At 40.7% G+C, this 23,601-nt stretch overlaps 1 protein-coding gene across 1 annotated transcript in view; it reads left to right on the top strand.

Annotated features, from left to right (window-relative positions):
* TBXAS1 (thromboxane A synthase 1) overlaps positions 1–23,601 on the top strand; it is a 245,680-nt gene that overhangs the window by 37,864 nt on the left and 184,215 nt on the right.

The raw sequence follows: 23,601 nt of genomic DNA, 5'->3' as shown, positions 1-23,601 counted from the left end.
ACTAGGAGGAAGTGGCAGTCAAGATTTGAACTCAGTTTCTTTGACTCCAGAGACAGGGCTCTTTTTACTCTATGACACTTGTGACTGCTAGATAGAGTAAGTTAGGCTGGCATATCTATAAATTGATTGAATAGGTTTGAAAGACTTTAATCCATTATGCCTCTTTGTTAGGTACATGTATCCTCATGGAGTAATTTTCACAGGATTGGAGATTTTCTTGGCTCCAGCTATTGTGGAATCAAGGCTATTCCTTTGAAGAGAGACTATAAAAAGGGGAAGACCTATCTGCTAGGCAAAATTAAGCAAAGGTCTAGAAATGCCAGATCTCCAAGAAAACATCTGGGTCCCAAGGGAAGTGAATTTCCTTATCTGTTTTCATTTCTTTTATTAGGGCTTCCCACCATTTGGGGATTTCTTATGGTTCATTATATTCTCTCTTCTTTTTGTTGTTCAGTCATGTCCAACTTTTCATGACCCCATTTGGTGTTTTCTTGGCAGAAATACTAGAGTGGTTTGTCATTTCCTTCTCCAGCTCATTTTACAGATGAGGGAACTGAGGCAAACAGGGTTAAGTGACTTGCCCAGGGTCACAAAGTTAGTAAGTATCTGAGGATGGATTTGAACTCAGGTCTTCCTGACTCAAGGCTCAGTGCTTTATTGTCTTCACTACCTAGCTGCCCAGTCTCTCTTCTAGCGTACTAGTTATAGTTGTTGTAAAACTTTTTTTTTCTTCTAGAGCTTTATTTTTCATTCGATTAATAGAGATTTTTTTTTTGCTTGTTCATTCTTTAGTGGCTTTACTGTTTTTTTTCCCCCTGTGGTGACTTCCTTGTGAGTATTTTGTTCATTTTTTGGGTCTTTCTTAGCTGCTGTCTCCTAAGTTTCTTTGGTTTCTCTCTGGCTGTTTTTTTTTTTGGGGGGGGGCAGGGCAATGAGGGTTAAGTGACTTGCCCATGGTCACACAGCTAATCAGGGTCACACAGCTAATAAATGTCAAGTGTCTGAGTCTGGATTTGAACTCGGGTCCTCCTGAATCCAGGGCCAGTGCTCTATCCACTGCGCTACCTAGCTGCCCCCTCTCTTGCTGTTTTGAGGTAATAAGGGGGAGCTGAATTTTTCTACAGTCTCTTTTGCCATCTTGCCAGAAGGTATTATTGAATCTTTTCATACAAGGATGTGGAACATTTTCTGTTCATTTTGGAATTAAGAACTGAGGATTCTTCTTGGGCCCAAACATCATCCTTTTACTCTTCTATGCTCTCTACTTGGAAAATATGATCAATAGATTCAACAAACTTCAGGGGGAAAAAGTACAATATGATCTTGCAGAAGAAATTCTACTTCTGGGGTGCTGAGAAGAGAACCCTGCTCCAGGGTTGTGTGTCCGTGCATGTGTGTGCATGCTGAGGTGCAGGGGGAGAATGTGTTCTGATGCCCTTGAGACCTAGGGGTTTTTTTAGGGATGACTTTTTGGGCTCAGAGGATAGTGATAACTTTCTTGGTTCAGGGAGGAACCCTTGGCAATAGTTCCTCAATTCAGAGACCCAGTTAGGGCTGGTTTCTGAGAATTCAGTTGGAAATGGTCCTCGAGGGTCAGAGGAAGCAATTAGAACTGATCCTAGTACTTTAAGGAAATTGGCTAAAGCAGAGTTCAGTGTTCCTGTGAAATAAGAACTGTTTCTGGGTCTTGGGTTTAACAAAAAGAAACTATTCAATGAGGAAGAAAAGGAGGAGTGTTTAAAGAGACTAATGCAAGTATATAGAAAACTCTTTTCTTTATTTAGATTTTTTAAAAGTATACATAGAAAATAAATGAAGGGGTAAATGACTGAAGTTGGATACAAAACATAAACATAGTTTTAAAGAATCTTGTCAAGAATACTAAAGTTCAGACCAAACTAAGGCTAGTGATGAATGCTAAGGATAGCCAAAAAAATACTTTTAAAGCTACATTCAGAGTAAAGGGGTTAGGAAAGGATAGAAAGGGGGAGGGGTAGGTTGGTGGGTAAGAAGGTAGGGCAACCTCAGAGAAAACAGAGGGCTAAAATAACAGGCAAGAATAGGAATTATCTGTAGGTCAACAAGGAGATTTCAGGTGGGTTAAATCTAGATAAGAAATTGGAATTTCTTCTTGTAGATTAGCTTCTGCTTTCTTCATTTTACTTGTTGATTGATGTCATAAATATGCTGACTGCCAATTAAAGGTTCAATATAGTTATATAGTTCAATTTGAAGAGAGAGTAGACAGTATACACTAAATGAACTAAGCCTAATTTAAGGGTCTTCAGCAAATGACAGTCACCATAGTAAAGTAGAAAAAATAAAAGCTCTGAAGCCAGAGGACCAGGTTCCAATCCCATTTCCAGCAATATCTATGTAACAAGTAATTTAACCCTGTTGGAGATAAACATGACTTAGACATAAAGGGTAATATCATAAAAATAAATTAGAGGAGCAAAGAAATCACCTGTCACCTATGGATAGGGAAAGAGTTCATGACCATTTAAGAGATAGAGATGATCATAGAAAGTAAAATGGACAGTTGTGACTACATAGAATTAAAAAGTTTTTGTACAAATAAAACCAATGCAACTAATATTAGAAGAGAAGCAGGTAAATTGAAAAAATCTTTGCAGCAAATTTCTCTGATAAAGGTCTCACTTCTAAGACACAGAATGAACTAATTCAATTTTTGTTTTGTTTTTTGTTTTTGCTTTTGTTTTTGCAGGGCAATGAGGGTTAAGTGACTTGCCCAGAGTCACACAGCTAGTAAGTGTCAAGTGTCTGAGGTTGGATTTGAACTCAGATCCTCCCGAATCCAGGGCCGGTGCTTTATCTACTGCGCCACCTAGCTGCCCCTGAACTAATTCAAATTTATAAGAATAAGAGCCATTACCCAATTGATAAATGGTCAAAGGATATGAATAGGTAGTTTTCAGAGGAAGAAATCAAAGCTTCCAATAGCCATATGAAAAAAAGCACTAAATAGCTACTAATTAGAAAAATGAAAAATTTAAAACTCTGAGATTCCATTTTACACCCATTAGATTGGTGAAGCAAACCAAAAAAGGAAAATGACAAATTTTGGAGGACCTATGGGAAAACAGGTACATTAATGCACTGTTGGTTGAGCTCTGGACTGTCCAGCCATCCTGACAATAATTTGGAATGATGACCAAAAGCTATTATTAAACTGTGAACTTTTATCCAGAAATACAACTACTAGTTCTAATCTCCAAAGAGATCAAAGGAAAAGGACATGTGTCTAAAAATATTTATAACAACATTTTTTCAGTGACAAAGAATTGGAAACTGAGGGGTACAGTTGGGGAATGGATAGACAATTATGGTTTATGAATGTGATAGAATACTACTGTGCTGAAAGTATAAAGAGGATGATTGCAATTTTCTTATTTACTCATTTTTAGTTGTGTCTGAACACATTTGAGTGTTTTGCTATTTCCTTCTCCAGCTCACTTTACAGATGAAGAAACTGAGGCAAATTGTATTAAGTGACATGCACTGGGTCACACAGTGAGTAAAGTCAAATTTGAATTCAGGAATATGAGTCTTCCCAGCTCCAGACTCAGTACTCTATCTGCTGTACTACCTAGCTGCCTAATGATTTCAGAGAAACAAAGACTTGTATGAATTGATATAGATTGAAGTGAGCAGACCTGGGAGAACAATTTATACAGTAACAACAATATTGTAAAGACAAACAGCTTTAAAACATTTAGAAACTCTAATCAACACAATGACCATGATTTCAAGGGTCTTAAGATGAAACAGGCTACCCATATCCTGATAGGTGAGGGACTCAGAATACAGATTGAAACATGTTTTTTGGACATGATCAACACAGGAATGCGTTTGTTTAACTATTATGGTAAGGGTAAGCATTCACTAAGTATCTACTATATGCTAAGTGCTTTATAAATATTATTTTATTTAATTCTATTTGTAGTTGTTATTTTTCCTTTTCTTCTTGGGCAACCCTTGACCTAAAATATTGCTTCATAAGTGCTCAGTATTTTCTTCTGTTTACTCATATTTCTGTACTCAATTTCTGTTTTGAGAATTTATACCAGGGCTGGGCTCTGCATTCTTGAATATAGTGGTCCAGTACTATTTGGTCCTGACTTCTGACTTCCATTTCTTTTCACGAGTCTGGGCGCAGAGTTTTATCAGGTCCTAATCTTCTTCTAAGAGTTCTATGGTTGGTTTTCCCTAAGTCAGGACTCTGCCATGTGCCTCCCTCCAACCCCTGGGGATATCTCTCTCAAGCCTCTGCTTCTTCTGTGTCCCTGTGGCCTCTCCTTCTTGAGCATTGTCCTTTTCTTTGTTCTGATTATTAGGAGAAATAGAACTGGGCTTGGTGAGTCATTGCTAGACTGTTGATGCAGAGGGAAGCTGCAGCTAGGGCAAGTTTGTGTTTTCATTTTCCCAGTACAGCTGGAGACTGAGTCCCAGAAAGGTTGAGTTTTGTTATGACTATAAACAGGTGTGCTCAATCATCAACCCATCTCTTCTTACTTGTACCATAAATTCTGGACTTTGATGGGGGGAGGGCTTGGGGCCACATGTCTGTACATACAAACTAGTTTTAAACTCCCCTACCATCATGCCAGTTGAAGTTGGCCAAATAACCAATTGTTCTGAAAACAGCCCATTCCTTATCAAGTAGTCGGTGGAATAAATCCAGCTGCTTTTGGCATCTGTAAACAACTCTCCTGTGGCCTTGCTTTCACAGTTGAAGTTTACCCTCTGGACATTTACCCTCTCTTCTTCACCTTTCAGGGGCCAGGTAGTCTCCCGGATATAATGAGGATCTGGCATATGTACAGGGTGCCTCTAATGGCATCTCCCCAATACAAGGCACTAGGAAGCCAGTCCTCTTGTGAATCATAAAGTATTCAGTGATTATGATAAGTTATTAAGGTTTACAAAATAGTTCTCATATGCTATCTCGTTTGATTCTCACAGCAACCCAGAGAGGTAGGCATTGCTACAGATTTTATTATCCCCATTTTATAGAGGAGAAAAGCAAGCAGTTAAGGGAGCTTGCCTGTTATTACACAGATTGTGTGAGTTGGAGAGAGGAGGTGAACCTAGCCAACCTTGAAATCAAGTGTGGTGCTCTAGCCAATATGTCACCCAAGCCTTCCCTGATTCTTCTTAGCTGGTAGTAGTTTCTATCTTACCTGTGCCCAGAATACTTTCTCTTATGAATGCATCATAACTAAGCTGTGATCCATTTATTTGTGGGCCCTTCCCAGATGACTACAAACTCTTTAAGGGCAGGGACTATATCTTGTTTATATTAGTCCACCCCCCTACCATCCCAGTGGTCCTTTTATGTATTAGGTCCTTAATAAATATTTAAAAGAATGGATATATTATGGGCAAGGAATGTAAGAACAGATGCAGAGTTTAGACTTGACCTGAGTCCACAGAGAGCCCTCCTTTGTCTCCTTGGAGGTGCCTCATATTATATAGAGGTGGCTCCAGCCATGCTTCATTCCACTCCTTGGCCATCTTCTTGACAATGTCACTTCTACCCCAGCTTTATCTACCCCTTCCTATCCTGGAACCATAATCAAACCAGTTTTTTTCCATCACTACTGGGCAGGGTCTGTCAAACTCCCTCTATGGCTCCATTCACCATCCTTGTAACTTTCCAAAACAAAATACCTCACCATTAGATTGTGAGTTCCTTGAGGGCAGGAACTGCCTTTTGCCTTTTCTCTGTTTCTCCAGTCCTTAGCACAGTGACTGTCACACAGTAGACATTTAATAAATGTTTATCGGCCTAATGACTGGTCACCACTTCCTTATATGTTGTTTTCCTCGATTAGATTGTAAGCTCCTTGAGGACAAGGATGGTCCAGGATTTTCTATTTGTACCACCAGCACTTAGTGCACTGCTTGGCACAGAGTAAAACTTTAATAAATGCATATTCATTCATTTTTCATTCAATCTCCAAAGTTGCCAATTAATTTTTCCCTTGGATATTCAAAAGATACATTTGAATCAAACAGCTCTTATAATTTTTTACAAACAATTCTTTTTTTTTTTTTAGGGAGGCAATTGGGGTTACATGACTTGCCCAGGGTCACACAGCTAGTAAGTGTTAAGTGTCTGAGGTCGGATTTGAACTCAGGTCCTCCTGACTCCAGGGCTGGTGCTCTATCCACTGCGCCACCTAGCTGCTCCTTTTAAAAACAATTCTACAGTAGTTTTCCTTTACACCAATGGTCACTGATATCACTGCTACCTTCCTTGGCAATTCCTAGTACATTTGACCTTGTGAGGCTCTGGCTTCCTCCAAAGCAATTTTACCTTCACCCTGCAAAGACCCAGCTCAACCCCTAATAGTAAAGATTACCTCACAGCTAATGTTCATCAGTGAATGCTTCTATTCTCAACCTAATGGCTTTCCTATTAACTTGTTCTCACTAGGGAATCATATTGATTTTTTTTTAAATTAGCCTTGGAGACAAAAGAGTAAACACACAAACAATTTATCATTTTGCTAGGCTCAACAATCATCATTTGATATTCAAACAGCCCCTGATGCAGACAGCAGCCCTCTGAAATAAACAAAATTCAGAACAGCTGTGTCAGCCCAGGCACAATTTCCTAATCTGCTGATTGCTGGTGACCAGGAGCTGATGATGAGCCTTTGCCAGGATAATTAGAAAGAACATTAGGATTCTGAATCTTTCATTTCTAGAGCAAACCTGTCAAGAGTGAAACTAAATCAAATAGCCAAGGTAGACCGGGTCTCTACAATCCTGGGGAACTGAGTGCAAGGCAATGAGATTCAGATGGTTTCATTTTCCAGTGGTTTTAAGATTGGAGTGGGGGGGTGGCGGGAAGAGGCAGCTGGGTGGCACAGTGGATAAAGCACCAGCTCTGGATTCAGGAGGACCTGAGTTCAAATCTAACCTCAGACACTTGACACTTAGTAGCTGTGTGACCCTGGGCAAGTCATTTAACCCTCATTGCCCCACCCAAAAAAAAAGAGAGAGAGAGAGAGAGAGAGGAGTGAGATTCTTCCACAGCACCACCTGGCCAGGGTCTGGGTAGTATCTATGTCCAACCTATGGTCTTACTGGTGCAGTTGGGTTAGTAGGGGTCACAGAGCATCTGGCACCTGAGTATAGTGTGGTTGTGGGGGGAATGAAATAAAAGAAGCTTTGATAAAACCCCAAAACTCTGGAGAGACAAGTTTAAAAAAAAAAAGATTCAGTTTCCCAGGGCTCCCAGCATCTTACTGCTTGATCTAGTACTGACATCTTGGCTTCACTCCATTCCCATTACTGCTGTGCCACTTGGCTTAGCCTTCAGATTTCAGTTCTCCGAAGAAGTCCCATTGCTGACCTCAAATCCCAATTCTACTTCTGTTTTGGTCCCTAGAAAGGGACTGTTCCCTGCCCCAATGTTTTCCTAATCACCAGCACAGCGGTGCATTGACCCTGGCAAGGCACAACACTCAGAGCAGAGACATCACATTTGTGAGGGAGGCAAGATAGAAAAAAAACACAGTACTTTGGGTTTGAAAATGTTGTGAATGTCATGGGATGGTTTGAGTCTTCACTGGATACTCTTCACTGTGCTAGAGCAAGATGAAACAGTCCCTGCCCCTGAGGAACTTCCAGTCTATATTCTACCTGCCTTATAACACCATCACCTACATACCATGGAGAGGATTTTGTTTTGTTTTGGTTTTTTGTGGGGCAATGGGGGTTAAGTGACTTGCCCAGGGTCACACAGCTAGTAAATATCAAGAGTCTGAGGCTGGATTTGAACTCAGGTCCTCCTGAATTCAGGGCCAGTGCTTTATCTACTGCGCCACCTAGCTGCTCCCATAGAGAGGAATTTTTAACATTAAACATATGTACTTATAAAATAAAATGCAATTTTAAATAAAATACAAATAATCTATGAAATGAAAAGTGAAAATAAAAATTACAAAATGAAAAAATAAACTCCTGCCTACATAAGTAGATTGAATGGACCATGAATATTCAAATCTAGGTCCTTTCTTCTTAAACACACACACACACACACACACATCTATCTCCATTCTCTTCCTTATTTTCCCTGGATCTATCTCCTCTCACCTTTACCTTTCTCCCTCTTCCAAGCTTCAGGTCAGCCCCCTGAGCTGCAGGAGACACTGAGCCATAGCTGGGGGGTGGGGAGCAACTGCCCAAGGTAGAGATTATTTTACTCATCTGTAGCATAATTTGGTTTGAGACACATTTTATGTATGATGACCACACTTTAAAGATAAAATCGTGATATCAGCATGGTTTAAATGACAGTATGTTTACATGACATCCCTAAGGACAGAGTCAAGACTGGACATGTGATTTCATTGGTATAGGAAATTGCTTCGACTGATGCAGGTTGGAACTTTCTTTGCAATTTACAGCCTCAGAGAGTTGCCTTGAGCACTGAGAGATTACTCAATTTGCCTACGGCACAGTTGCCATGTGTCAGAGGTAGGCCCTGAAGCTGTGTCTCCCTACTTTCAAGGCTAGCTTTCTATCTGTTACATTATACTGCCCTTCATGACCAAAATTATCCTTCTGGGTTATCAGAAAATGTAACTTGGAATTCTAGATGCCCCATCAGAGTACTCTGGGAGTCACACAGAACCTAGTTCAATCCAGGGGACATGACCCCAAAGAGCCAATCTCTCATTTTGGCTCAAATCCCTGTCGTGACATCAATATAGGGAAATCTGGAAAATAAAGCTCAGCTATGATTCCTGCCTATACTAACCCACCAAACAGATGGTGCATCTCCAACTTAAGCAAGACTACTCAATGTACAATATAGGTATTGAGTGTCACTCAACACTGAAAATACAGAAGTTGCAGAGGACACCTAAGAGCCCATGAACAAATGCAAAAACAGATTCTCCTGGTAGGTAAAGACCCTTCCGGGAATGCACGGAATGAATGGGCTTGACCAGGTTCAGATCTCCGGTCCCACCCCAGTGTGGATTCAGTCCTTGGGCTGTGGAGGGATTTCGGTTGGCAGTCCTCCTTCCGTAAAGAGCTCCCTTGTTGGAGAAATAGCCTTCAAAGAGTGTGGTACCTCAACCACCACACTCAGAAATTCTCCATCTCTTGGGAACTCTTTCATTTGGAATTACCCTGGAGGTAAGTCTTCGGAGGACTGCTCTTAGAATTTGCGGGTCGTGATATGTATTCAGAAAAAGAAATGGAAGGGCAGAAGCTTCAAGGAAGTTGAGGCCCAGGAACTCCAGGCCCCATGACCTCTGGGACTGCTTGTGCCTTTTACCTTTCTATCTATTCTGAGCCCATAGCATATTGCTTGACCTGTAAGTAGGGACAGCTCCGTGGTGTAGTGGATAGAGCACTGAGCTAGGAATCCGGCATCTTCCTGAGTTCAAACCATGTCTCAAACATCAGCCGTGTGACCCTGGGCAAGTCACTTAACCCTGTTTGCCTCAGTTTCTCATCTGTAGAATGAGCTGGAGAAGAAAATGGCAAACCACTCAAGTATCTTTACCAAGAAAACTAGAAGTGGGGTCATGAAGAGTTGTATGGGACTGAAAAATGACAAAACAACAAATGAAACATAGATAATGCTTGTTGACTAACTGGAAAAGGGAGAAATCTTCCTCTTTGTTACATTCTAGTCTGGAAGCTTAAAGAGGAGAAAAGACTTGAGGTGGTATCTCAATTTGTTGGGTTTTTAAAAATTTCGATTTGATTTTTTTATTCTGGACTTCCCTGCCCGACTCTCTTACAAGAGCATCAGGACATTTTCCTGATGTTGATAGTGGGTAGAGGAAGGATAGCTCTAAGCTGGCCCCTGGGTGTTTGTGACAGGGTACATGGTGAATACACCTGCATTCAATATAAAAGGAAATAAAATCCTAGTGTTTATTATACATATGAAATAAACTGTTTTTTTTTAAATGATGTTAAAAATAAGAATGGGATAGACTTCTCCAAGAGTACACCATAAATTTGGTCACTTCATTGATTGGAAAGCAAGTCAAAATTTCCTACATACCCTCTTTGAAATGTATCTCATCCCCTACCCCTACCCTTACACACACAAACACACGTACAAACACACACGATAGAGAAGATAGATGATAGAGAGAGGGATAGATAGATAGATAGATGATAGATGGATAGATAGATAGATAGATAGATAGATAGATAGATAGATAGATAGATAGATAGATAGATACCTCAGTTTCATAGGATCATCAATCTAGCCAGGACCTCAAAAGTCATCTAGTCCAACCCCCTTATTTTATGGATAAGAAAAGTGAGTCTGAAAAAAAATCCAGTAATTTGCCCAAGGTCACTGAGGGTGTGAGCATTGGAAGTATGATTTGAATGGAGGTCCTCTGTCCTCCAGGATTCTTCTCATTGTACTCCTGTAGAATGCCTCCTGCAGAAGCATTGAGCCTAAGTAATTTAGTGTGAAAGTAAAGATGTGAGTCTGTGAGTGTAAAGGGGTGGGTTGCTCTGGCTGTGGCTCCCAGGCCATTGCACATAGAAACCTGGAGAGATCAGAATGTTTGAACGGGTGTCAGTGCTAAATGGATTCTGGAGAACTTCCTTGGTGCTTAGAACTCAGAAATGGAGCGCCCTCTGGTTCCTAGAGCTGAACCCTATTCAGAGATATCAGAATTCTGTGGACTGTTGATGGTAAACTGGCAGAAGGAAAGTATCTGATTGGCACAGCTCTGAACCCTCAGTAGTCCCCACACAGGAAATGTGCCCTGGGGGCAGATGGAACATTAAGCAGACCCACAGCTCCCTTGAGTGATTCAGCAGGAGAATGTGTGAGAGGAGGTCCATGTCATTGGTTTAAAAGCCCAAAGGCACCTCCCAATGAACCACACATAACAAATTGCTGCAGGCTCTTGGCCACTGTTCCAAATCCCTTTTCTTGACCTGCCTTGTTTCCTGTCTTGCTTATTTACTGCTCTGGCCCTTGACTCTGATTTTTGTTTCTGCATCCGGATCCTGCTGTTGCCCAGCTCTCTGATCCCAGTTGCTATGGAACATAGACATGACCTTTTACCTCTAGCCCCCTGCAACTCTTTCTTAGGGTATTGAGGGTTTCCCCATTGCCAATCTCTTTGTTCTGAACCACAGCTCCCATTTATTCCTCAACCTGTTGAGTGGCCTCTGATGGTATCCTGGAGAACTCAGCCCATGCTACAAGGCTTACCTCAGAGTCAGACTAGACTGACACTTTAACTCCCATGAGGTATCTAGCTGACCTAGTGGATAGAGTACTAAATTTGGATTCAGGAAGACTTGAGTTGTAATCCTGCCCTAGACACTTACTAGCAGGTTACTAAAGCATTCCTGTTCAAAGGAGCAAACACACAAAAAATACATCAGGAAGCATAGGAATAAATGGATATAAATATAAATAGCTATAGTACTCCAAGAATAATTATCATCTGTAATGAGGATAAATCAGAGGCCTTACTTCAGGGGTTAAACAAGTTACTTAGCTTCATTTTCCTCAGATGTAAAATGGGGAGAAGAGGCAGCTAGGATAGAGTCTTCCTTAATCTTATCAGAGTCAGCTCATATATATAAATATACACACACACACACACACACACACACACACACACAATTGGGTGGAGTAAGATGGGCAGTAAATGAGCTCAAAATCCTTAATCTCATCAGAATTGGCTCAAGGAGGGAATAACACACAATTGGGAGGAGTACTATACCTAATCCTGAAGGAGGGGAATGGGATAAAGAGGGAGGGGCAAAAGAAGGGATTGCAGATTTGGGAAGGGGACAGTGAAAAGCAAATCCCTTTGATCCCCCCTGATCCCACAGTATGTATATAGACCTGCCTACTTGCCTTCATGGCTACAAGCCTTCACAGCTACTCACATTCATGACTACACACCTACATGGTTACATGGCTATGAGTATAAAATGCTGGTACATGCTTGTAAAATTGAGTTGGAATGAGCTACGAAGCCCAAAATATGGCATCCATAATACTTAGTGATAATAAAGGAACCTTCAACTTCATTGGTTGTAACTCTTGGATCCAACACCCTCTGATTTCACATTACATGCATACTTACAAGACTACATGGCTACATGTACATGGCTATACACCTACACAGTGATACACAGCTACATGGTAGATGGATACATGGTACACGACTACATGCTATATGGCTACACAGCTACATACTACATACTATACGGGCACATACTTCACACTACATGGCTACATGACTACATGGCACAAGCTACAGGGCAAACGGCTACATGGTACACGGCTACATGGTACACGGTACAGGTACATGGCTACATGACACATAGCTTCATGCTATACAGTACATGGATACATGGCACACAACATGATAAATAACTACATGGCACATGGCCACATGCTATGTGGCTATACACTACATACTACATGGCTACAGGCTACACAATAAGGCTACATAGTACATGGTACATGGGTACATGGTACATGGTACACAGCTACATGGTACACAGCACATGGCTATACCCTTCATGGCTATATGCTTCATACTACATAGCTACATGATAGACAGCTACACACTACGTTGCTACATGGCTACATGGCTACAAAGACCAAAATAATGCATCCATAACAATTAGTGATAATAAAGGAATCTTTAACTTCAATGAGCTCTTGCTTATTTTAAATTATCCAACACCCCCTAATTTCACATTATGTGCATACCTACAAGACTACATGGCTACATACCTACATAGCTATATGTGTGATACACAGCGACATGGTAGATGGATACATGGTACATGGTACATGGCTATATGCTACATGCTACATACTACATAGCTACATGGAACAGGGCTACACAGTACTGGGCTACACTGTAGATGGCTACACACTACATTGCTACATGGCTACACAGTACATGGCGACATCATACACTGCTACAAAGTACACAGAACACAGCCACAAGTCACATGGCTACACAGCACATGGCTACACTGCTTCAAAGCCCAAAATGTGGCATCCATAATAATTAGTGATAATAAAGGAACTTCAATGGTTGTAGCTCTTGCTCCTTTTAAATTATCCAACACCCCCTGATTTCATATTACGTGCATACCTACAAGACTACATGGCTACATGTACAGGGCTATATACCTACATATCTAGATGTAAAGATACACAGCTACATGATAGATATATGCTACATGGCTACATGCTACACACTATATAGCTACCTGGCACATGGCTACATGGCTCATGGCAACAGGGTACACGGCTACACTGTACACAGTACAGGGATACACAGTACATGACTACATGGTACATGGCTGTACACCTATATAGCTAGATGTGTGATACACAGCTATGTAGTAGATACATGGCTACATAGCTACATGCTAAATACTACATGGCTATACCATACATGTACATGGTACATGGATACACGGCACACAGATGTACATGGCTACACTGTACTCAGTACTGGGCTACACGGTACATGGGACATGGTACACAGCTACATGGCCACATGGTACACGGCCACACGGTACATGGTACTGGGCTACACGGTACACGGCTACACTATACACGGCACTGGGCTACACGGTACAAGGATACACTGTACATGCCATGTACTGGGCTACACTTTACATGACTACATGGTACAGGGTTACACATTACATGGTACTAGGCTACACGGTAGAGGGCTATACTGTACATGGTACTGGGCTACATGGTACAGGGCTACACTGTACATGGTACTGGGCTACACAGTACACAGTACTGGGCTACACGGTACATGGCTACACTGTACACAGTACTGGGCTACATGGTAGAGGGCTACATGGTACATGGCTACAAGGTACATGGTACAGGGTTACATGTTACATGTTACTGGGCTACATGGTACACGGTACTGGGCTACACTGTAGAGGGCTACACGGTACACGGTAATGGGCTACATGGTTGAAGGCTACACGGTACATGGTACTGGGCTACACGGTACATAGCTACATGGTACATGGTAGAGGGTTACACATTACATGGTACTGGGCTACACGGTACATGGTACATGGCATGAGAATAATTAGGCAGATGATGTAAAAAGTAATGAAACAAAGATAAAAATTATTATCCAAACTAATATTACAATTGTCTTCTCAATTTATCCTCCATGGGTGGAGTTTAGTAATATTAAGTTTTAGAAAATGTTTCAATTTTTGTTTTTATTATATGTTTTATGTGTAACAACTAAGATTCTGAATTTCCTTAGACATGTTTTTTGAGAACTCTCATTGTTTGATTTGATTATTGGCAAAGCTATTTAAAGTTGTGTTAAGCTCAATTTTGTAGGAAAATTTCCCAGCTGATTCCCAGCATCTGAAACACCTGAAAGATTTCCATTCCACAACTACACTCAAAGGACATCTCTTTTTAGTCCTTTTACTTTGTTAGTCATTAGTTTCTGTAATGTTATTGCTTCATGTGAGGAAACAATGTTTCTTTGCATGAAGCATGGGGAGGACTGTGAGAACCAGAGTGCCACCACCCTGCTGAGAAAGACATTGTGACCTTTCTGGGGTTTCAAAGGTTGGATTGGTGTCTGGAAGTTATTTCTACTGCCTGTGGGTCTTGTCTATCAATGCTATCAGCCAATTAGCTTGGAGCTGTGCATGTAGGGACCATGCCTGGGTGGGCCTGCAGAGGGCTTCCACTTGAGTGAAGGGGAGAGGAGGGCCTTTCCGTTTCATTCGAGGTGGCGAGAGGAGCAGCTTCAGATGCAGGAAGCAAGGTTTCTTTTCTTTCTTTCTCCACGTGTTTCTCTTTGCTAACCCCTAATATACTTTAATAAATGCTTAGGGGGCAGCTAGGGGGTGCAGTGTATAAAGTACTGGCTTTGGATTCAGGAGTACCTGAGTTCAAATCTGGCCTCAGACACTTGACACTTACTAGCTGTGTGACCCTGGGCAAGTCACTTAACCCCCATTGCCCCGAAAAACAACAACAACAACAACAAAAACCCAATGAATTAGTGTCCCAATTTTTCTACATGCCCTTCAACATTTGTCTCTTTTCTCTTCAATCATTTTAGCCAATCTGATAGGTGTATAATGACATTTACATTTAGTTTGGAAGAGAACTTCTCTTTTACCTTTCTGAATTCCGAGAGGTTCAGGGAAGAGGACATTTCTAGAGACCAGGGCACCTTTTAAATATTTTGTACTCCCAGGACTACCATATAAAAGTACTTTCAACCTTGAAGTTTCTTCATTTAGCCAGTGTAGAATTCTAAAAGTATTCTAGATGGAGTTGTTGGTAGAGGGAGAGGCCTGGAGTCAGGAAGACCTGAGTTCAAATCTAGCCTCAGATACTTACTATCCTTGGTGAGCTTCACTGAAGGAAGAGAGAAGTAACAGGATTATTTCAAAATGGCATATAATTTAAAAATCACAATGAAATTAATGAATAAGGTGAAAATCCAATTTAGAAGAATTAGAAATTTGTCCATTATTTCCATCCTGCTGATTTCTTGCTTCTTTCACACATGATAGATAGGTAACACCATCTCTTAGCTGCAAAGCAAATCACTAGTTGGAGGTGAGTTGTATAATTTAGTGTGTCAAAGAACCAACCCAGAGCAGGTGGGTTAAAGCATAGTTTTGTTTCTTATTTAGACAGAGAGCATTTCATCACAGAGAGTAGTGTTGAGGAGATTCTCATCCAACTATATGAGGTCAAACATTTTTGGTACTCTTTGAAGGAAAACAACAACAAGAACAACAAAAATCTTAGACAAGATAAAATGGAGATGTACAGAGTTGGGAGATTAATGGTGGGGTACAAAAAGAGGTAAAATATTAAGAGAAAATTTTATTATAGCAAGTAATATAAATACTTCAGTTGTTCTGAAGAAAGCAAAGTTTACCTTGGAAAATAAAATTTCCCTTACCCATACTTTAATGAGGTTGCCAATATTTATTTACCTATAGGCCTTTGCAGTGATGCCAACTTCTTTAGAAATTCAACTGAAGGACAGGTGTAATGTTCTTTTTCAACAGTTCCCTTTATCAGAAAGGGTGTTTAGAAATTTCAGGTAAAAAGTTTTCCTGCCATTGTTTAGGCTGGCTTGGGAAAGTAAAAAGTAAACAAACTTTGGAGTATGGTGACCAAAAAAAGATTTTATTATAATTCTGGAAACCCTTAAAGCAAGAATTGCTTCAAATAATCCAGTTGAAGATAGTTGAGCTTTTTTAATACTAAGTTTTTGCTAACTTTTAAGTAACTTTTAAGATCAGGAAGACCTGAGTTCAAATCTGGCCTCAGACACTTATTAACTGTGTGACCCTGGGCAAGTCACTTAACCTCTGATTGCCTCAATCTACTGGAAAAAGAAATGGCAAACCACTCCGGTATCTTTGCCAAGAAAATCACATGGCGGTATTGGTGTGCCAATGAGGTCATGAAGAGTTGGACACAATTGAACTATGACAACAAAAATGGGGAGAATTGTAGAATCTACCTTGCAAGGTTGTTGCAAGGATCATATGAGATAAACATTATCTAACATTTATAAGCTGGGCTTTGCAAAGCTTAAAACACTGTATCAATGCTAACTATTATGATAGTCACTCAATGGATGGCTCAGATTGACTCTTTTGCAGAAAGGACTCATATGCCTGGCTTTTAGGGTATCTAATGGGCATTTTCACCCCCCCCCCAAATCATCCTATCCACCCTAGGAAAGGTTTGTCTTAGCCTATCTTCCTAACGTATTAATAAGTGGTGTTTTTTTAAATTGAATTGAAGCACTCTATGTCCTGGTGTTCTCTTGTGATCACTCATTTCGCTTCTCCTTTGGGTCATTCATAATATAAATGGATTGACTTGTCTTCAGATATATACCACTTTAAGCAAATGTGATTTATGGAAATCCATACGACAAGAGAGATAGCAAGGTAAGATGGAAAGAGTCCTGGATTTGGAGTGAGAGGACCAGGTTTTGAATTCAGAGTTTGCTACTTACTAGCCGTTTGAACTTACCAGAAATCACTTCCCCTCTAGGGACTTGTGGTTCCTCATCCATAAAATGAGGAAGCTTGGTTAGATGATTTCTAATGTCCCTTCCAATTCTTAAGTCCTATGATTCTAGGGAGAAGATTATTTGTTTCTAAAAAAAATCCAACTAATAGCCTCTAGTACATTTAAGCTGTCATTTTACTTACAAAATTATATTCACAGAAGCTTTTCAGGAATGCCACTTTTGAAGTGGTCGCATGAAGTGAAGGTCCCATCCATTTATTATCTATCTGTAAGTTTTTGGGGTATCCCTTCATCTTGGGGTATCTATTTCATATTCTAAGATGCCATGGTGGGGAACAAGTTTATATAGCTCTCCTGGTTTGGTATGCTATAAGTGCTGATAAAGATGATAACAAACAATTTGGCTTTGGACAGTTAGTCATCCAGTATATGTTTATTAAGTACCAGCTAGGTGCCAAGTGATTCGAATATCTTTGAACTCATCTTCATGAGTTCAATTCTGGTTTCAGATACTTACTACCTGTGTGACCCTGGGCAAGTCACTTAACCCCTTTTGCCCCAGTTCTTCATCTGTGAAATGGGCTAAAGAAGGAAATGACAAACCACTCCATACCCTTGCCAAGCAAACCTCAAAAGGGCTCACAAAGAGTCAAATGTCGCTGAAATGACTCAACGACATCAGTTCCTTGGGTCATCTGTACTTGAATTTGCACTGTTTAAAGTTATAATTATATAAAATATAATCTTTGGTTCCAACCCAGTGGAAATATGCAGCTTGAATTCTAATCATGTGGTCATTTCAGGAGATTCATCATTTGCGATTTATCAAGATCTGGCTGTACTATGAGCCAGTCAGTCGCTGATCTAAGCATTGAATATACAAAAAGGGGCAAAATGGGAACCATGCAATGTCAATGCATTGCACATGGCAGGTCCTTAATAAATTGTTAAAAAGATTATTTGTTGAACTGAGAACTGTAAGGAACATTAGAGATCTAGCCTGGCCTGCCCTTTTTACAAATTAATTTTTTTTTAAACCAAGGTTAAAAGAGATAAAAATGATTTGCCCAAAGGTGTACAGCTAATTAGTAGCAGATCCAAGTCTAGAATTCAGGTTTCCCGGCTCTTAGTCAACGGCTCTTCCTATCACGACACATTGCCTCCTCTTTACACCTGTGTTGCAGAAGGAATAAGAATTTTGAAGGGGAGGGGTAATTTTGTAGCATAGAGCTGTTTGGGGGAAGACAGGCCCCAAGTGAAGTGCTGGGGAGGCTTTGGAGAGCCAGAGTGTAACAGGAGGACTCTGGGTACCTGATGGACAAGTTAGAGGAGGCACCAGAAGATAGGAAAGGGGTTGCTCTTCTTTGCAAATGCATTGAAGGTATTCTAAATTTCCTAGGGTAGGGCCAACACATACCAGTGGACAGGCAAACATTGAGGGGGGAAAGAGAGGGTGATTTTCCATTGGGGGAGAGTCAGTCTCCAAACTGGGAGCCAAACAAAAATAAACCAAATGAAAACCAGGGTCCCTTTAGAGGCCTGAAATCCAGTGAGGCCCAAGGAGTTGCTTAGAGTTGCTAAGCTGAATGAGAGACCAGTTACAGGAAGAGAAATCAGTCTGAGAGGCCAATGCCACATCAGAAGGTGAGACACAGTGTGTATTGGATGAACTGACTGTTGAACTCAACCCTCCTCCCCAAAACTTGAATCTTCTATGTTGATGATTTCCATCCTCCCCCCAACCCCAGCCTGTCTGTTCATTGTTCAGACCAGCCTTAATCCTTCCAGAAATGTCACAGGGTTGACCACCAGGGAACAGGAACAGGAACAGCAATCACCTCCTCTGCTCCCCCAAACGGTTTCACCTCCGTCTTGCAGGTGACAGGCCAGTTTTCTGATGCCTGTGTGAGTCTATTCAGCTGAAGGCAGCCACAGTCCAGTGCTCCAGCTCATCCAGGCTCCTCTGAACAAGTGCCGCATATTGGAAATGTCTGAGTTTTGTGCAGAAACACAAGCAGTATATTTGTAAATGGAGTCACATAATTAGAACATGGACTTGCATAACAATTAGCATATGCAATTAGGCACAGACTTCTCGTCCTTTAATTAGACAATCAAGACATCTAATTACAAAATTAAGATGTAATCATGTGGCCAAAACTTGGTATATTTCTTTCTACCCATCAGAAATTACATTTTTAAAAAAATTAATTCGCCAGCAGACGAGTGGAAAAGTGAATACAGAAACTGATTCTTTTTTAAAAGGACAATCCAAGCAACTCCTTGGGCCTCATTTCCTTCACTTGTAAAATGAGGGGTTAGACTAGATGATCTCAAAGATACCTTTCAACTCAGGTTATTCTCCCTTTGTCTTGTTAAGACTTGGGCAAGGCAAGGGTGATTGAAAATATGAAAAACAGATTTTAAAACAATTCCCTTTAGAACACAGTTAACCTTCAATAGTTGGTAAATGATTATGTAGAGCATGCTCTGGACTGCAGTCAGGATGAGGCACTAAAATACTATTACAACCAGATTTGGGGAATAATCCATTAAAATGGACTGAGACCACTGAGAGATCTTTCTTTTATTTCAAAGCATCCCTAATGCTTTATACTCATGCTGTACCAGGCAGTGCTTAGCTGTTGCAACACCCCTCACATAATCCAATCTCGATCCCCCAACTAGCCATGAGTGATGACTTTGCATATGGTTACCATTGACCTCTCTGTGTCCATGTTGTTTTCCCCTAGTAGAGTGGAGAATCCTTGAGGGCAGGCATGGTTTCAATTTTGTCTTTTTATGCCCAGCACCTAGCACAGTGCCTGGTACATGGGAGACATGTGATAAGTGCATCCCAAGTTTAATTCCAACACTTCTGTGAAAAAGGTTAGGATCTAAACTCTGGGCTATTTCTTTTTATGTAGTTCAATACCTAGATCCCATGAGTTCTCTGCATGCTGCTAACTATCCCGTTTGACCTGACGTTATTGAGTTAGCTAAATTTTTCATTCAGTAACCAGAGAGCTAGGTGATTTGGAAACATCCCACCAGAGAGACTGTATAGAGGCTGATAGGCTACTGGTGGAGTCCCAGTTTCATAAGTCTCTCCCTTCTTTCCTTTGGTTTTCTGTTCAATCACTTGAACTAAATTGAGAACTTGTTTTAAAAAAACCCACAAAAACCCCCTTACACTTTAGAATCTAGCTTCTTCTTTGTCTGGGGACTATGCAAGGGATCAATCAAAATGTTACTCTTTTGGGGGGTGGGGCAATGAGGGTCAAGTGACTTGCCCAGGGTCACACAGCTAGTGTCAAGTGTCTGAGGCTGGATTTGAACTCAGGTCCTCCTGAATCCAGGGCTGATGCTTTATCCACTGTGCCACCTAGCTGCCCCCAAAATGTCACTCTTTTAATTAATTAATTCATGAATGAATATTCATTTATTTGTTTATTTATTTATTCAGTCAGTCAGTCATCCATTTGTCTATTTATTCATTTATTTATTTATAGTTTTGAGTTCCAAATTCTATCCCTCTCTCATTTCCCCTCCCCAAGGTTGCAAGCAATCAGTATAGGTTATACATGTGCAATCATGTAAAACATTACCATATTAGTTTCAAAATGTCACTCTTGACATGAAAGGAAAGCATGGTATAGAGGAAAGAGCACTAAATATGGATGGTGGAAGACCTGGGTTTGATTCCTCACTCAGCCACTTAAGAGCTGCATAGATCTTAGATCCACCACTCAACTTTCTTGAACATCAGTTTCTTTGCCTGAAAAAAATGGGATAACGGAGATCTGTGCTGCCCACTTCACAAGGTGAGCTAGAGGATCAAGTGAGACAGTGTACATCAAAATGCTTTGGAAACTATAAATTATCATACAAATGGAATGTCTTACTAGACTCTCAGAGTTGAAATGGACCTCAAAGGTCATCTAGTTCAATCTGTACCTGAGTATCAATCTCTTCCATAATCTCCCTCAGTCCAAAGTCTTTATTTTCTCTTTGCGCAGTTTGATAACATGCTAGCTTTTTCAGCTGTCATGCAACACTGATTTCTTAAACTTCAAGGCCAATGAACCACCTACAACTTTTAACCTGAGCTGTTCAACCACACTTTCCCTTTCCTATACCTGTGTAGTTTTTAAAAATTTCTGTCTATGACTTTAGATATAATAAACCATAAATATCATATTATACATTGTATAATTCATATTATAAAATTTATACTATCCTATATAATATGGCATATGACATTGTATGTGCTATAACATGTTATTATACTATAGAATTAGAATGTTTTGTGTTGTATATACTATAATATGTAACAGAGACAGCCAGTGGCTTAGTGGATAGATCACTGGACCTAGTATCAGGAAGATCTAAGTTCAAATCCAGCCTTGGATAATTCTTAGCTGTGGGGCCCCAGACAAGTCACTTAACCTCTGATTCCTTGACAGAATAGATCCACTGGATAAGGAAATGTCAAACCACTCCAGTATCTTTGCCAAGAAAATCCAAAAGGGGTCATGAAGGGTCATAACATATCATATTTGTTGTTGTTCAGTCATTTCAGCCATAACCAGACCTTCGTGACCCCATTTGGGATTTTCTTGGCAAAGATACCAGAGTGGTTTGACATTTCCTTCTCCGGGTCATTTGACAGATAAGGAACTGGGGCATGAAGATGAGTAGTTTTGATTCTAAGCCTAATATTCTAGCCACTGTGCCACCTAGCTGTTCCTAACATATCATATGTGTATACACATATATGTATATACATGTGCACACATAAACATATAATATATGTCTATATACACATACATATGCACATATAATTTCCTTCACTCAGACCGTAGTTCTAATATGCTGAGATATTTTTAGATCTTGGCTTTGGTATTCAATAGCTAAATACCTCCTCTCCCTTCCATGTCCTCCACATATTTGATAAGTATATGTCTTCATCCAGCTCATTTGTAAAAATATGAACACATTAAGTGCTTTGTGGTATCCCACTAAAGACCTTTAAAATTATATGTACAATGCGGGGCAGCTAGGTGGCGCAGTGGATGGAGCACCGGCCCTGGAATCAGGAGTACCTGAGTTCAAATCTGGCCTCAGACACTTAACACTTACTAGCTGTGTGACCCTGGGCAAGTCACTTAACCCAAATTGCCTCACTAAATATATATAAGACACGATGACATGCCCAAACACAGGAACACGCCCAAACATGAGACACACCAGGACATGAGACACAACAAGACACGAGGCATGCCAAGGCACGCCATGAAACACCCAGACACGAGACATGACAAGACACGAGACACGAGGCATGCCATGATATGCCCAGACACGAGACACGACAATACATGAGACATGAGGCACGCCAAGGCATGATGACAGGCCCAGACACAAAACACACCCAAACACAGAAACATGCCAAGACATGAGACACGCCAATGCACATACCTTCCCAGACATGAGACACGCCAAGACACGAGACATGCCAAGGCCTGCCAAGGCATGCTATGACGCGATGACATGCCCAGACATGAAACACACGCAAACACAGAAACACGTCCAAACATGAAACATGCCAAGACACGAGACACACCAAGACACCATGCACGCCAATGCACAGACACACCCATGAAGACACACCCAAACATGAAACACGCCCAGACACAAAACATACCAAGACACAATGACACGCCCAAACATGAAATACGCCAAGACACTAAATATATATATGTACATTGTAGCCCAATCTCTTCCTGGTTATTCAATTCTAGACTCAATTTATTGTTGCTGTTGTTGTTTTTGTGGGACAATGAGGGTTAAGTGACTTGCCCAGGGTCACACAGATAGTAAGTGTCAAGTATCTGAGCCCAGATTTGAATTCAGGTCCTCCTGAATCCAGGGTTGGTGCTTTGTCCACTGCACCATCTAGCTGCCCCTCTCAATTTATTGTTAACCTGCAATACCTTGTTAAGATAGATGGATAAACTCTATGAGTTCTTCATTCAAATGTATGACATAATCTAGGCAAGAAGCATCCTAGTGATGAAAGAAGGAAGGAAGGAAGGAAGGAAGGAGGGAAGGGGGAGGGAAGGAGGGAAGGAGGGAAGGAAGGAAGGAAGGAAGGAAGGAGGGAGGGAGGGAGGGAGGGAAGGAAGGAGGGAAGGAAGGAAGGAAGGAGAAGGAAGAAAAGCACATCAATGAATCCTTAAAAAATAAACAGAAGAGAACAGAAGGAAGTTCAGATGGAGATACAGAGAAGTAGAAGAGTGTTGAAACTACTATGACAGATTTGAATTATACAAAAAAGTACATAATGGGCAAAAAACCAAACTGTACATAAAAGGAGCTCACTGTTTCATATATAAACCCTTTCAAATTTTTTCTTTGTTTATGGAAATGCTCATGTTTATTTGCATTTACCAAATTCACAATCAAAAAGGAAATTTAAAAAATTGAAACCTTACAGCTCTAAATTCAATTCCATAAAC

This window comes from Dromiciops gliroides, chromosome 5 (genome assembly GCF_019393635.1).
Source record: "Dromiciops gliroides isolate mDroGli1 chromosome 5, mDroGli1.pri, whole genome shotgun sequence".
Classification (NCBI taxonomy): Eukaryota; Metazoa; Chordata; class Mammalia; order Microbiotheria; family Microbiotheriidae; genus Dromiciops; species Dromiciops gliroides.
Note: the sequence above shows the minus strand (reverse complement) of the source record. Positions and strands in the feature narration are given on the sequence as shown.